General features: G+C 45.6%; 1 protein-coding gene across 1 annotated transcript in view; it reads left to right on the top strand.

Moving 5' to 3' along the window:
* The first annotated feature begins 1,817 nt into the window (after positions 1-1,817).
* RAB5B (RAB5B, member RAS oncogene family) overlaps positions 1,818-15,581 on the top strand; it is an 80,736-nt gene continuing 66,972 nt past the window's right edge. Inside the window, exon 1 of the mRNA XM_088473071.1 lies at positions 1,818-2,003. The gene's annotated coding sequence lies outside the window, so the exon portion shown is untranslated. The remainder of the gene's footprint in view (positions 2,004-15,581) is intronic.

Below are 15,581 nucleotides of genomic sequence, written 5' to 3'. Positions count from 1 at the left end.
ATATATACCACACATAGCCCCAACACTCCCAGTATATATCACACAGCCCCCACGCTGCCCCAGTATATATCACACACAGCCCCCACGCTCCCCAAGTATATTACACACAGCCCCCACGCTCCTCCAGTATATATTACAAACACACACAGCCACCACACTCCCCCAGTATATACCATCACACAGAGCCCCAATCTTATGCTGTGTGCACACTTGACCAATCCTCAGATCAGACTGATTATACAATCCTTCTGTAGACCTGGTCACAGATTCTACATCCAATCTATGCATACACACTTGAATCTGATGAAAGGATTTTGTCACCATACACACGCTTCCAATCTTTGGCAGACCGTCTGCCACTCACTGGGATGAGTTGGGAGAATAATTGGACAAACCAGTCTCAGTAGCGTACACACTTCTAAATTGGTCAGGTGATTGGCGATCTGGTCTCCTTATTATTCAGCAGGTTTAAAAACTTTTCAGAAGACTAGAAGACCAAGATTGTATGAAACCAGAGGTCTTGTGAGCATACACACTCTACCAATGTCTGACAAACCAGTTGGTCTGAAATTGGATTGGATGAGAATTGGACAAGTGTGTACCCAGCTTACGGGGTTACCAACCATCCAGTTTTCGGCTGGATTTTCCAGGATTTTAACACATTGTTCATGATCCAGGACAAAGGGCATATATTGTCCAGCCTTTTGCAGATTTTGAAAGATCTAGTGGCTAGATTCTAATCTAGCCACTAAGCCACACCACTAGTCATCCGATAGCTGTGCAGTGCTCTGTGCCGGCCATCGCCATCTTGGATTCGGTTGGCTGGAGCTGCACGTGTGTTCTCCCAGAGTCCCCGCTGTGAGCAGAGCCAGAGAGCCCTAGAACTGCCTCCTGCCCGCTTTACTAACTCAGTAATAGTGAGTCTGGACCACCAGCTATGGTGCTGTGGTGACTGTGGCCTGCAGCTGATGGAGAGAGAGACTGTCTGTGCCTGAGGACAAGCCAAGCCGCCAGGTTCTGGCTGAATGTGGGTGCAGGCTAGAGGCTGTGGTGTGGCTGTTTGTACTTGCACTGCAGTGCACAAAAATATGCACAAGTAAGCATGTACAGTGTAGTCATCTTCTAAATATTTGTCTTTTTCATGTTCACACTAGTAGGCCTGGCAGGTAGAAGGAATTGTCCAGCCCTGGTATTTCCCATGCTCCCCCTGTATATACCATAACACATAGCCCCCATGCTCTCCATGTATATACCAACACACACATACAGCCCCATGCTGCCCCTGAATATACCATCACACACAGCCCCATGCTCTCCCCGTATATCAAACACACACAGCCCCATGCTCTCCCTGTATATTATAATGTCTAAATCCCCTTCACGGAGAGGTGTCCAGCATCATTCCCTACCATCCAAGTAGGCATAGAAGGGGAATCTAACCATGTGGCGAGCCCGAAGCGTGGCGAGCAGACACCTTTCTTCTTTAGGTAGAGACAACTTTCCACCATCACACGTCACTTCCAGGGCCCTAGCATGAAGGGGAAATAAGCTCTACCATAAAAGAAGAGGAAGCTAAAAGTGAGAATTATAATAAACAGGAAAATTGACAGGTCTAAACAGCTCCCCCTGCCCTGCAGTGCCACAGGTCACACCACCCTAGTTAGGGCCCTGCACATAGCCCCATGCTTCCCGCCCCCCAATAATGTAGCTTAGCATCACACAGCGTCCTCTGAGGCTCACTCATTGGAGGGAGGGATTATTATGTCCTGTCACGTTGGCTGCAGGCTCCCGCCCCATGTCAGAGCTGTGAGCAGTCAGTGGTACTGTGCAGTCAGTCTGACTACTGCAGTCACATGGTACAGTGACGTCACTCCACAGCGGTCACATGACTGTGATGTCAGCAAAGGTCCTTTAGGCCCCCGGAATCCGGCATCTCCCGTTCGGCCAGGCGGAGTCGGAGCGGTGACCACCCCGGTCAGGAACACGGCCCCTGCCGCCAATAGGTAATGTCCTCCGGAGGAGTGTGCAGTTTCTGCCTCTCTCTGTGACCGCCCAGTCCTTGTCCTTATACAGGGCCTTGCCTTGTGTCTGCCCCGCTATGGACCTGACGCTGCATATGTGTTTGATCCATACCATGTACTACATGTATACACATGGAAGGAGGAATCGTGTGTGTTATGTCTGCAACTATACGTGCATGAACACACCGTCACTAAGCCTGGCAGTGTGACATGGTGTATTATACATGATGTCCTGAGCTGTCATCACATCGCCAGGCCTTATACATTGCATGCAGTGCCATGGGAGACCCACTCCCCAGTATACTATATATACACACACCACTGCCTTATACATTGCATGTAGTGCCATGGGAGACCCACTCCCCAGTATACTATATATACACACACCACTGCCTTATACATTGCATGTAGTGCCATGGGAGACCCACTCCCCAGTATAATATATATATATATATATATATATATATATATATAAACCACTGCCTTATACACTGCATGCAGTACCATGGAAGACCCAGTATACTATATATACACCACTGCGTTATACACTGCATGCTGTACCATGGGAGACCCACTCCCCAGTATACTATATATATATATATATTATATATGTATACCACTGCCTTATACACTGCATGCAGTGCAATGGGAGACCCACTCCCCAGTATACTATATATATACCACTGCCTTATACACTGCATGCAATGCCATGGGAGACCCACTCCCCAGTATACTATATATACACACCACTGCCTTATATACTGTGTGCAGTACCATGGAAGACCCACTCCCCAGTATACTATATATACACCACTGCCTTATACACTGCATGCAATGCACCACTGCCTTATACACTGCATGCAATGCCATGGGAGACCCACTCCCCAGTATACTATATATACACACCACTGCCTTATATACTGTGTGCAGTACCATGGAAGACCCACTAGTATACTATATATACACTACTGCCTTATACACTGCATGCAGTACCATGGGAGACCCACTCCTCAGTGTACCAACTATAAATCACTGCCTTATATAAATATATATTGCATGCAATACCATGGGAGACCTAATCCCTAGTGTGCTATACATACCACTGCCTTATACACTGCATGCAGTACCATGGGAAACCCACTCCTGAGTGTACTATTTATAAACCGCTGCCTTATACTTTCCATAAAGGTCCATGGAAGACCTTTTCCCGCTGCACTATATATACCACTGCCTTATACACTGCAGGCTGTGCCATGGAAGATCCACTCCCTATTGTACTATATAGTCTACACCACAGGTTCTCAAACTCGGTCCTCGGGACCCCAAACAGTGCATGTTTTCCAGGTCTCCTCACAGAATCACAAGTAAAATAATTGGCTCAACCTGAGGATCTTTTAAAATGAGTCAGGGAGTAATGAGTACACCTGTGCACCTGCTGGGTGACCTGGAAAACGTTACCTGTGTGGGGTCCTGAGGACCGAGTTTGAGAACCACTGGTCTACACCACTGCAGTGCCAGGGGAGAACCACTCCCAGTATACTACATACACACTACTGCATGTAGTGCCATGAGAGACCCATTCCCAGTTTACTAAATATACCACTGCATGCAGTGCCATGGGAGACCCGTTCCCAGTATACTATATAAACACTACTGCCTTATACACTGCATGCAGTGTCATGGGAGACCCTCTCCATCCCTAGTGTACTATATATACCAATGCATGCAGTGCCATGGGAGACCCTAGTCCCTAGTGTACTATATACAACTGCCAGCATCACTGTTACTGGCCAGTACTATTGGATGCACTCATTAGATGCTAGCTTGAATCTTCTTATTTGCTGCCTATTTTTATGACCACTCCAAGTTCCCTGTTCACTCTGCAGCTACTGTAGATCCACACCTCTCTCATTTGTTATGCTGCTCAAAAGCTCTCTTTGGCTAAAGTGCAGTAACACCCAGTCTCAGGGAGAAAAGCAGCATATTGTTTTTTATGGGTCATACTCTGCAGAAGCCTATGGCTACATCTGTAATTGGGCACACTGTTGGTCCATATCTGAGACAGATGTGCTTATTTTATTTGTGTTCAGTTGACTAGATACGTGTGTGTATATGTGTATGTATGTATATATATATATATATATATATATATATATATATATATATATATTACACTCTACCTACCTGCCAGCGGCACCCTGGAAGAAACATCAGAAGCGCAGGTAGTCTCAACGTTTCGATGCTTTTAATGCATCGTTTTCAAGATAACAAAACACAATGAAAAAACAGTTACTTACATAGACCCCGCACCACACCACGTGTACAGCCGCAGCATCCGGGTTCAGCCTCAGGGCGCCACAGAATGATGTCACAAGCGCGACCCATTGCCTAGGCAACAAATAAAGTGTCTAAAAACAAAAGCACGGAGGAATGTGATAAATGACATTATCCACATGTAGCAAATACATACAGTTAATCACATTAAAAGCGCAATTATATGTTATTACAAAGCATGTAAGAATAGAACTACTCCCAATAACATCGATCTCAAAACCAAATATAGTGACACAAGCTATATTGAATTCAAATCAAATTCAAACATTGATCACACCAAGTCAGCATAAAAAATACATATTCCGGGAGATCCGGACAGACGTCCGTAATCAATCACCCTATAATAAATCAACATATTTTAACCGACAGCACTTACACAAGAAACAATGTAGCCCTAAGTTATCATTAAGCCCCTTCAGGTATAATGTCCCCATCCTATGGATCCATTGTGACTCGCATTGTAACAGCTTCTGAGATCTGTTACCCCCACGAGTCAGGTTCGGGTAATGATCGATGATGATGTACCTAAGGGATGACAGTTTATGGCCAGCCTCCACAAAATGTCTGGCCACCGGTTGGTCACTAGAACCAGAATTGATGGCCGCTCGGGTGGCCGACCTATGCAATGCCATACGATCACTTAATGTCCTATCCGTCTTGCCAATATAGCTAAGTCCGCATGGACACGTCATCATATAGACCACGAATTTCGTTGTACATGTCACTCTATAACGTATATGATAGCGTAAGCCACTATGAGGATGGTAAAATGAATCACCTGTTGTCATATACCTACCTGCTGCCTGAGAGCTAGGATTGAGCACTGATGTTAGCAAGTAGGCCTGAGTCGGTGGGAAAACAGGGCTATATGTTGGCAGGTAGCAATAAATGTGCAGCAGGGCCCATTGTCTCTATGTGCAGCGCTCCCTGACCTGGGACTGATGTAGGGAATTATTAAACTGATGTCAGTCTTCACCAGCCAATCCCGTATGTTTTTACCCCGGGAGTAACAAGGCGTTATAGTTGTATCAGACAAATTGAGATCACTATTGTTCTGCACAATTGGCCAGTACTGCTTAGAGAGAGAATTGATCTTTTGGCTCAGAGTATTATAGTGGTTAACCCATGGAAATCGATTTTGCGTAACTACTGGATCACTCCACGGGATTGGCTGGTGAAGACTGACATCAGCAAACTTGGCAACAGTGGAGAGGATACATTTTTAAGCTTGAAAAAGGGTTGCTTTAAGTGTTTAAATTGTCTCACCTGTAGGTATATGACAACAGGTGGTTCATTTTACCATCCTCATAGTGGCTTACGCCATCATATACAGTCAGGTGCATAAATATTGGGACATTGACAGAATTTTCATATTTTGGTCTCTGTTCACCACCACAATGACTTTGAAATGAAACAAACAAGATGTGCTTTCACTGCAGACTTTCAGATTTAATTTGAGGGTAATTACATCCAAATCAGGTGAACGGTGTAGGAATTACAACGGTTTCTATATGTGCCTCCCACTATTTAAGGGGCCAAAAGTAATGGACAAACTAAACAATCCTAAATCTAACGCGCTTGTGACGTCATTCTGTGGCGCCCTGAGGCTGAACCCGGATGCCGCGGCTGTATACGTGGTGTGGTGCGGGGTCTATGTAAGTAACTGTTTTTTCATTGTGTTTTGTTATCTTGAAAATTATGCATTAAAAGCATCGAAACGTTGAGACTACCTGCGCTTCTGATGTTGTTTCTTCTGGAGTGTCGCTGGTATATATGATACACTGGGAAAGCGCTACACTTTCCACGGAGGGCACCCAGGCTTGTATTTCTTTAAATGGGAGTGCCATCCATACGCTATTTAGATAGATAGATAGATATAATCTAAATCTCTCTATTATACACACACGTTATTTAATGAGATTGAGCTGTATCTTTTTAGTTATCAAAATATAAGTGTTAATACTATTTTCCATTATTCGTTTCTTAAAATTAAAGTTATGTTTAATTAGGCATAGATATTATTTTTGCTAGACACCTGTGCTCACCGGAGTGGGCATGTCTTGTGCTGCCCAGGGGATGTGCTTACATTTTTAAATAATTTAAGTTAGAAGCAGGTACACCAAGAAATAAAAAGCGATGGTGTGACACAGCTCTGAGAGGGTGGGTGAAGCCTCATTAACAGTATTACACAGTGACCAGTTACTATATCAGTTTGTAGCAAAGAGATAGTTTCGCTGATTCAGTACAGATCGCAATTGTGAATGCAATAGAGATTATGCACTCGGTCTCACTGCGATGATCTGCTAATCCTCAGTGATCGCTATGCCGTTGCAGCACAACATAAGGACGCCCACCTTACCTTACATCCATAATATTAAACAAGACTGCAAAACCATCACTAGCGTCGAGTACAATCGCAGCCTCACGCACACTTGCACAAGCTCTACCCTTACTCAGGAATTGCTAACATCGTCGTCGCACGCAGTGAGTACACAAGCTGCATATGGCATTGCAGTGTATAATTTCTGCATAACAATGCAACGGCGTTGAAACACACAGGCACGCCTGCGTTTTGCCAATCGCCCCCCAGTCACCAACCTCAAATGACAGTTCCTGTCAGTCACTCTGCAATGGGTCTGCGTAGTGACTGTGATCACAGTCCCGATCGCAGTGGAGTGTTCGCGCACTGCGATCCATGTGCAGAACGCAACAATCGGCCGATTCCATGCGTAATTGCAGTTGTGATCCTTGCTGAATCAGTCTCTGTTACCTTCATAGCAGTAATGTGGGGATATTCTTCCAGTGATGAGAATTCATAACTGAAACTTTGAAACTCCTTTTATTGAATCACTTCTGGTGCTTCATTTATTAACAACAAATGCTCATCAGCATATGTAAAACATTCTACAGATAGGCTTCATATAGCTATTATCCTAATTCAGCAAACAACTGCATGGAGCTCTAAACAAGCTTTAAACAGCATCGATCCCAGAAATACAACATCAACACAAAATATACAGCAGAAAAATGTACAATAGGCCTGTTTCATTACAGATCACAACTGCGAATGCAATAGCGATTACGCACGCAGTCTCACTACAATAGTACGCTAATCGGGCGGATTGGGCCGCCGGGACGCCGGGCTGGTTCCCGCTGGGCCGGTCCCTTAGTTGCCTTTAGGGGCCGGCGGCTGCACTTCCCTTACCCACCCCTCTACTTTGGTGGCCCGGCTGCCGCGATCGGGGCTCAGCTCCGATCGCGCAGCATTACAGTTACACTGTATGTTAAATAAAATGGCCGCCAGGGGAGCTGCTGCGCATGCCCAGCAGCAGCAGCTCCTCCCATAATCCTTTGCGGAGCCTGTCACTGACGGCTTTGCCTCCAGGCTTCTGTGGCCAGTCTCCGTCCAGGATAACTACGTGCACGCTGGCTGCTACAACAAGCAGCCTGTGCACACACAGAACGCCGGGCACAGTAGCAGCCTGCAAATACAGTGTGACTGCTGATAATTAAACAGTAAGTAACCTGTTTAATTATATCTAACATATGTCTGCCTGCCGTTCCACTTGCTTATATATATATATATATATATATATATATATATATATATACACACACACACACAGTATATGTATATCTATGTCATATATATATATATATATATATATATATTTATATAATTATATACATATAGATATACATATACTGTGCGTATGTGTGTATATATATATATATATATATATACACATGTATGTGTATATGTGTTTGTTTATATATATATATATATACATATATACGCAATATATATATATATTTATGTACATATATATACGTTTAGAGTGCCACTCATCCACTTGCTATATATATATATATATATATATATATATATATATATATATATTATACACCCTCCAATAAGACCCGTTCCATTAGGTACAAAATGCTCTGCTCCTGGACTTGCCACAGGTGGCTGCAATCATACATTAAGAGGGAAGTCAAGGAGCAGAGCATTTTGTACCCAATGGGACGGGTCATGTTGGAGGGTCTGTGTATATATAATATATATATATATATATATATATATATATATATATATATTTGTGTTTACTTGTGTGTGCATGTATATGTATGTGTATATATATATATTAGATAGATGGAATGCCATCACTCTGGTTCCCGGCAGTCAAAATCCTGACTCCGCTCCTGGTTCCTAAAGCTAACCTCCCCCTCCCCGCGCCCTAAACCTAACCCTTTTCCCTCAGTACCTAACCCTAATCCTCCCCCTAAACCTAAAAATGTTGTGGCACCCCTCACTGCATCTGTATTGGTGTTTCGCTGTATTTACCGCTGTGCATCATGCAAGGGGTTAGTACTGTAGTAGCCGCGACTGCATCCAATTTAGAATCAGGCCCTATAAGGAGGGAGTATCCTGTCCTCTCCCCATACCCCGTCCTCTCAACTGAGCCCGTCCCATTAGGGCTGCTTCCAAAAATTTCCCGGGCTGGTTTTCCATCCCAATCCGCCCCTGACGCTAATCCATTGTGATCACTATGCCGTCGCAGCACAACATAAGGACGCCCACTTTACCTTACACACCTCCATAATCCTTAGCAAGACTGCAAAACCTTCCGTACCATCACAGCCTCACGCACACTTGCACAAGGTCTGACCTTACTCAGGAATTGCTAACTTCCTCGCATGTTATGAGTACTCTGTCTGCGTAAGACATGGCAGTAGATAATTTATGCACGCCCATGCAAAGGTGTTCAAATGCACTGGCACGCCTGCGTTTTGCTGATCACCCCCCCCCCCCCCCCCCAACACCACCCACAAACAGCAGCTACTGTTAATCTCTCTGTGATGAGTCTGCGCAGTCCCGATCGCAGTGGCCGGCACGCACACTGCGATGCTTGTGCAGTACACAACAATCGGCCGATTGCATGTGCATTAGCAGTTGCGATCCTTGCTGAATCAGCCCAATGTCACGTGTTGTCAACAAAAAGCAATACAGACACACAGCAGACGTGCAGCAAGTACAGTAGATAAGGGGAAAGAACAAGTGGCACGAGAGATGAACAGAATTGTACACAGCATACTGCAGTGTATGATCTCACAGGCTCACTGACACTGTGTTTAATAATCCCCTACATCAGTCCCAGGTCAGGGAGTGCTGCACATAGACACACTGGGCCCTGCTGCATATTTATTGCTACCTGCCGACATATAGCCCTGTTTTCCCACCGACTCAGGCCTACTTGCTAAGATCAGTGCTCAATCCTTGCTCTCAGGCAGCAGCCATACTGCTTGTAACACGTGCTGCTCTTCTTACCACAATGCTTTCAACTGTGATGCGCTCAATATCCCATTTGTGGGGATTCCGGCACTCAGAATGCTGGCGCCGGAATCCCAACACTTGTCAGAATCCCGGCATCCCTACCGCCGGAATCCCAAAGGTAAGTAGCGGGGCTAGGGGGTGGGTTAGGCTTAGACACTAAGGGGGGAGGGTTAGATTGACAGTGCGGGGAAGGGGAGGTTAGGTTAAGACATCGAGGAAGGAGGGGTGGTGGGCTAGGATAGCTACCGACAGGTGTCTGGTAGCAGTTGGGGTAGAGGGGTGGAACAAGCAGCAGTTGGGGTACAGCTGTGGGTAAAGGCAGAAGTTGGGGTAGAGCTAAGGCTAGAGGGGAGTAAGGTCAGGCAGAGCTGGGGGTAGAGGGGGTAAGTGCAGACAGCAGTTGTGACAGTGTAGGGGGGGCAAGGAGGAGACTAGAGGCAGGCAGTACTGGGGGTAGGGTGGGGGCAATGGTAGATAGCAGTTGGGGCAGTGGTTACCTTCTTGCTGGGAGCCCCCATCTCAGGGGCAACACATTTTGAAAAGCCCCCTCCCCATCTATAACCATGATGAGAACTTTTATTATTGTTAGTATTTCATTAATTTAAAAACACACACACACACACACAAAACCAACACAGCAGGCTCAGGATATAAACAATAGTATTAAATGAACAGTAAACCCATAGGGTGAAATAGGTGAGGACAACCAATGTGGCACAGTGAGAATGATGCCTACACAAGTAATAGTAACCCAACAGCAGAGAAGTATAGTAAATTGTAAATGGGCCAGGGAGTCCAGATAGAGAACAGGCCAAGCTAGTAGTGATAAAACACTGCCTCACTAGGCAATGTCCACATGTTGAATACAATGGGGCCATATTAGAAGGAGGGGGGTAGAACAAGTGACAAAGAAAGGGGTAAAACTAAAGAAGACAAAGGGGGTCAATTAGCAGGACTACTAATGTCAATCAGAGCAGGGGCAGGATGGAGACTCCAGCAGGTCACTGCAGAGTCTCTGGAGACTGAGCACGCTGGCGGGTATGGAGGAAGGTGGTGTCTGTCAGCGGCATTTGGGTAGGACGGCAACTATTGGATAAGGAGACACCGCCGATTGGTTGAGAAAACACAGCCGGCGGCAGTCGGTTGAGAAGACACCGGTGCGGCGATTGGCTACAGCGGCCCTGCCCACAGCGCGTCCCGCGTGCCCCGATCAATTTAAAAGAAACTGGTCCTCACCTCCCTGTACTGCACAAAATTGTGCTATAGTGCGTATTTTGCGATCACTGGTTAGTAGTAATACTGTAATGTCTTGCTTGTTTTTTGTTTAATTTCTTACACAGATAATGGGGGTAATTCAGCTGTTCTAGACTCCCACTGCTGGGTATCTATACGAATAGGCACCCGATGGAGCATTTCAATTGTTGCTCGATTTGGACGCCGAAAGCTGTGGAGGGCACATTTCTTCTCACAGCCTGCTGGCTCTAAAGTCAAATTTTTTGGCGTTTGGGTGCCTTTACCACTTCATTGGATGGGTTTAGCCACTGTGCGCAGCTAAAACCGGTGCTTGTGGCCGCGATAACTACTAATGGGCACCCGAATGGAGAAACAATTGAATTGCTCCGTCGGGCGCCTATTAGTATAGACGTCCAGCAGGGGGCGTCTATAGCATTTGAATTGCCGGTAAAAAGCAGCTCAGTCAGATTTAAAAAAAAAAAAAAAAAAGGTGGCACTATAGGGCAGGCTAGCCATAGACACCTATGATTTACACAGGTTCTGTGGCTGGCTAGATTTAAGCCTGCATTTCACCTGTTTTAATCAGCCACAGCATCTGTGTAAATCATAGGAGTCCTGGATTAAAGTGACATTATGACATACCTACCTATAGGTAGGCTTGTAATATCATCCCTTTAATTTGGGACACCTGTGAATTAAAGGTTCTGTGGCTGACTAAAGTCAGGTGAAATGGAGACTTGAAGTCAGCCACCCACAGAATATTCGTAATTGACGTGTCCTAAATGATATGACATGCCTACCTATAGGAGTCGTTTTATTTCCAGAATGGCCAAAGTCTTAATAGGCTCCGCCCCTTCCTCCGTTCAACTTGTTTTTAACAGTATTAGAACCACAGGAGAAGGTTTCACAAGAAGCCTTTACAAGTTATTACCATTGCTTTCCAAACCTTTTCCCGACTGCCCACTCCCAGTCCTGACATTAGGGATACCTGTGTTTCAGCACAGGTGGGTAAATTTATCAAACTGACTGATGTAACTTTTATTTATTCGATTAAATATAAAATTGTTTTATTATTTTTTTCTAGCAAAGAGTGCGCATAATAATAGTCACCTATGCTCATTCATGGATATCCTTAGTACCTGGACTGTGAGTGGACCATGATGACCAGGTTTGGGAAACACTGAGTTGTTATTTGTGTGAAACTGCCTTAAAAGGAGGTGTGCATATTGGATTCCACTTGCTGGTTTTTGTTTGATCCCAACTCTGCTATGCCACCCATTTGTAAATTTCAAATCTGTTTTGAAGTATTCTGCTGCCAAAAAAGAGAGAGACAGCCATATAATTAGGAGTACATTTATGCTGGAAAACAGTACAGGGAGACATAGGTTATTTTTTTGTGCCTAAAGAGTTGGTCCTATTTATATTACAATCTCATGTATTCCTATTGATTTTATTTTATTTATATTTAACACACCAGGAGCTCCAGGACCCAGCTTAAGGCAGAAAAACACCTGGGACATATTTAAACAATACTGAATGTGTGTGATACCTACATGTTTTTATACTCTAAACTACTTCTGTACTACAATTTATCCACTGCTAACTGAGGTCTATTGATAATACCTAACAAACCTGGTATTGTTGTGCTGTATATTGTTTCATGCAGGAAGTGCTCAGTATTGTAGAAGGTGATATGAAAAATAAAATAGCTTGTTTTTATGGAGTCCATATTTCATCAACCAAGTTTTGCATGTGATGGAACAGACACTCAATAAAACAAACCAAACGGAAGAATGGTTGATGTATAAGCCATTGACTTGACTTGGTGTAGTGTTCATTGTAGCACTCTGCACCTGTCACAACCCGTTTAGTTCCTCTTTCCTGCCTGGGGTGTTACACTCTGCTCTGGTGCTTCTAGCACACCCTGCTAATGCAACAAACTGCTGAGATAGAGCAGTGTGTGCTAGAAGTATCAGAGCAGACAGCGACACCCCAAGCTGGAAAATGGTGCAGGGTGCTACAATGAACACTACATGGTGGATGTACTTTTTCAGATGGATGTAACCAGCAGGCAGCTCCTCTGATGACTAATTCCTTTTGTACACAACCATTCACTCTCTGTCTACAAATGTTAGAAAAATGAATAGGGGGAGGATTAAAGATTGTTCAATAGAAAATAGTGCTCGAGTGTATTTCATTGCTGTTTTTATGGACAGTATACGTGGCACACTATAGCAATTGATATGACCCGATGTTATGGGATTTTACTGGTGGTTTACTCTAGTAGCATTATGTTTAGAATAAGGTGTGAGGGTCTCCTGTCAAGATACCTGTCTGCATGAGTCCAAAAGATACAGCTAGCTCTCCCTGTCACGGCCAGGGTATTTCAGCATGGCACTAGGCGAGTGTTACCTGTGAGGTCATTGTGGCGCGGGCTGTCTGGTGGAGGAGCTGGTATCTGGCGGGGGGCTTTGGCTGCGCGCGTTGTTGTGCGGGCCTGTTTGTCACTCTGCGCTAGTAAGGCCTGGCGGCGTCTCCATTCCGTTTGGCATGGGCGCCGCCATCTTGCCTTCTGGCCATGTGATGCGGCTGGCCAATCCTGGAGAGTCACATGTTCCCTCCGGCCAGTAACAGCACGGCATGGGGTATTTAGGAAGGGTCAGTGCCTTCCTTCTTTGCCAGTGCAACGTGTATGTCAGCCTAGCTGAGAGGGAGTTCTCTGTGCTTATCCTGTTCCTGTGAATTCGCTGTCTGCCAGTCTGCCTGTCAGCTCCTAGCTCCCACTGGACTACCCCGCTTCCTCCATCACCCTTGCCCATACCTGAGTGCCTGAGCCTGCTGACAACCTGCGCTTCAGTTCACTACCTGCATACCTGGCTTGATTATTTTCAGTTCACTGCCTGCATACCTGGTTTGATTTTTTCCAGTTTCACTACCTGCACACCTGGACAGCTCTAATTGTTTCTACTTGGACATTTAACCCTTTTACTCCCACTACAGAACTCTTGTGCACATTTATATATTCCTGGACTTTTATTTACTGCCACATTATATGTCTACTCAAGCACTTATTAAAAATCCTAGTTTTATTTTCAAATCTGCTTCTGTGATCGCTCCTGCTACCCCCCCGGATCCACAAACAACCCAGAACATAACACTCCCTTCTTGTTATACAGTATACATTTACTTGTGCTAACGTAGCCTGTTGGCAACCCTATTGGTTAAATAGGGGCCCATTTATTAATAATCATATTTGCAATGCAATCTGGGCACAATATTAGCACCCATTAATGCATTGCAGGATGCCAGCATACCGCTCAGATGTATGAAGAACACGTGAAAGGAGCCCGTCCCTGCGATGTGTTGGGAGTGAAGTGACCGTGTCAGCGGTCTCTTCATTCACGTGCCTTGGATCCTGTGCATGTGCGGTCTACTGACTACACATGCGGGGCGGCCATTGTCCCAGGGAGGTTCCTATGGATTCCTCTTCCAGATAGTTACGTGTTGTATATCCCATAAGGTGCCTACACACTTGGCTATGTGCTCACGATGTGTGCGATTTCCCTTGAACTCTCCCCCGGCAGCTCCCCGGCAGTCCTACACACTATTTGGAGTAAAAAATGTCCAATCTGACTTAAGATCTATCGTGTATCCAGTGCATTGTGTCCCAGATTGGCAAATCTGCCCTACAGCATGGCATCGGGGACGCGCGTCGCATCGTGATCGTGAGTGGGGAGTCACGATTTGGGCATTTTTTTACACTATCTGTTCCAATGCGTCGGAATCGGCCAGATCGTGTAAAAAAAATCGCCAAGTGTGTAGGCACCTTTAGGCTACACTGGCGGCTGCAGGGACCAAATTCCAGAATGCTTTGGATTACAGAACTTGGTAAATCTGACAGCATTGCATCCCCCATAGAAACCTAGCGTTCCTGCTAGGCTGTTTTAGCGGGGCGCGGCGCCCTGCCCTCCTTCTGGAGGGCAAAAAGCACCCTGCCCTCCAGGAGGTGGGCAAAAAGCGCCCTGCCCTAACAGCCTGCGGGAGCCGTTCTCACCCGCGGGACGCAGTGTCCCGTGGGTGGACAAACATGCGGTGACCCGGTCACCGCCGCAGAATAGACGCCGGGCGCATGCGCCCAACATCTATTCTCCCTTTCTGCAGCGCTTGGGGGCTGCCCGGCATGTCCGTAAGCGCCGGGCACGCCCCCAAGTATGACGAAAAGGGGACGCGTCTTATAGACACGCCCCCTTTTCTGGCTCGCGCGCCTTCGGCGCGCACACAAGATTGCCCTCTCTAGCTCCGGCGCCCTGCCTGCCGCCGGAGCTAGAGGGAACACTAGAAACCTATTGAGGCTTCTGGCAGAAATGGGGAGACAGTAGCAGATATTGGAGATATCTGCTGCGATCCCTCCATAATACTTTCAGGGGATACTAAATATTTGTGGGTATACTCCGAAAACAGGTGATAAAAGGGCCCCTTAATGATGATATGAAGTGCCAATTATTTTTAGTATAGTGAAGTGACCAGCTCTCATAATGAATAATATAAGCAATAATAAAAACTTGACGTTTCTTGTGTAATGCAGAGGTTCCCAAACTATTTAGAATCACGGCGCCCTAGAGTATCAGCATTTTTTCCATGGCATCCTGGGCCAAAAG

Source organism: Taudactylus pleione, unplaced genomic scaffold, assembly GCF_031769625.1.
Source record: "Taudactylus pleione unplaced genomic scaffold, aTauple2 ptg000130l, whole genome shotgun sequence".
In the NCBI taxonomy this organism is placed as follows: Eukaryota; Metazoa; Chordata; class Amphibia; order Anura; family Myobatrachidae; genus Taudactylus; species Taudactylus pleione.
This window is presented reverse-complemented; position numbering and strand designations above follow the sequence as displayed.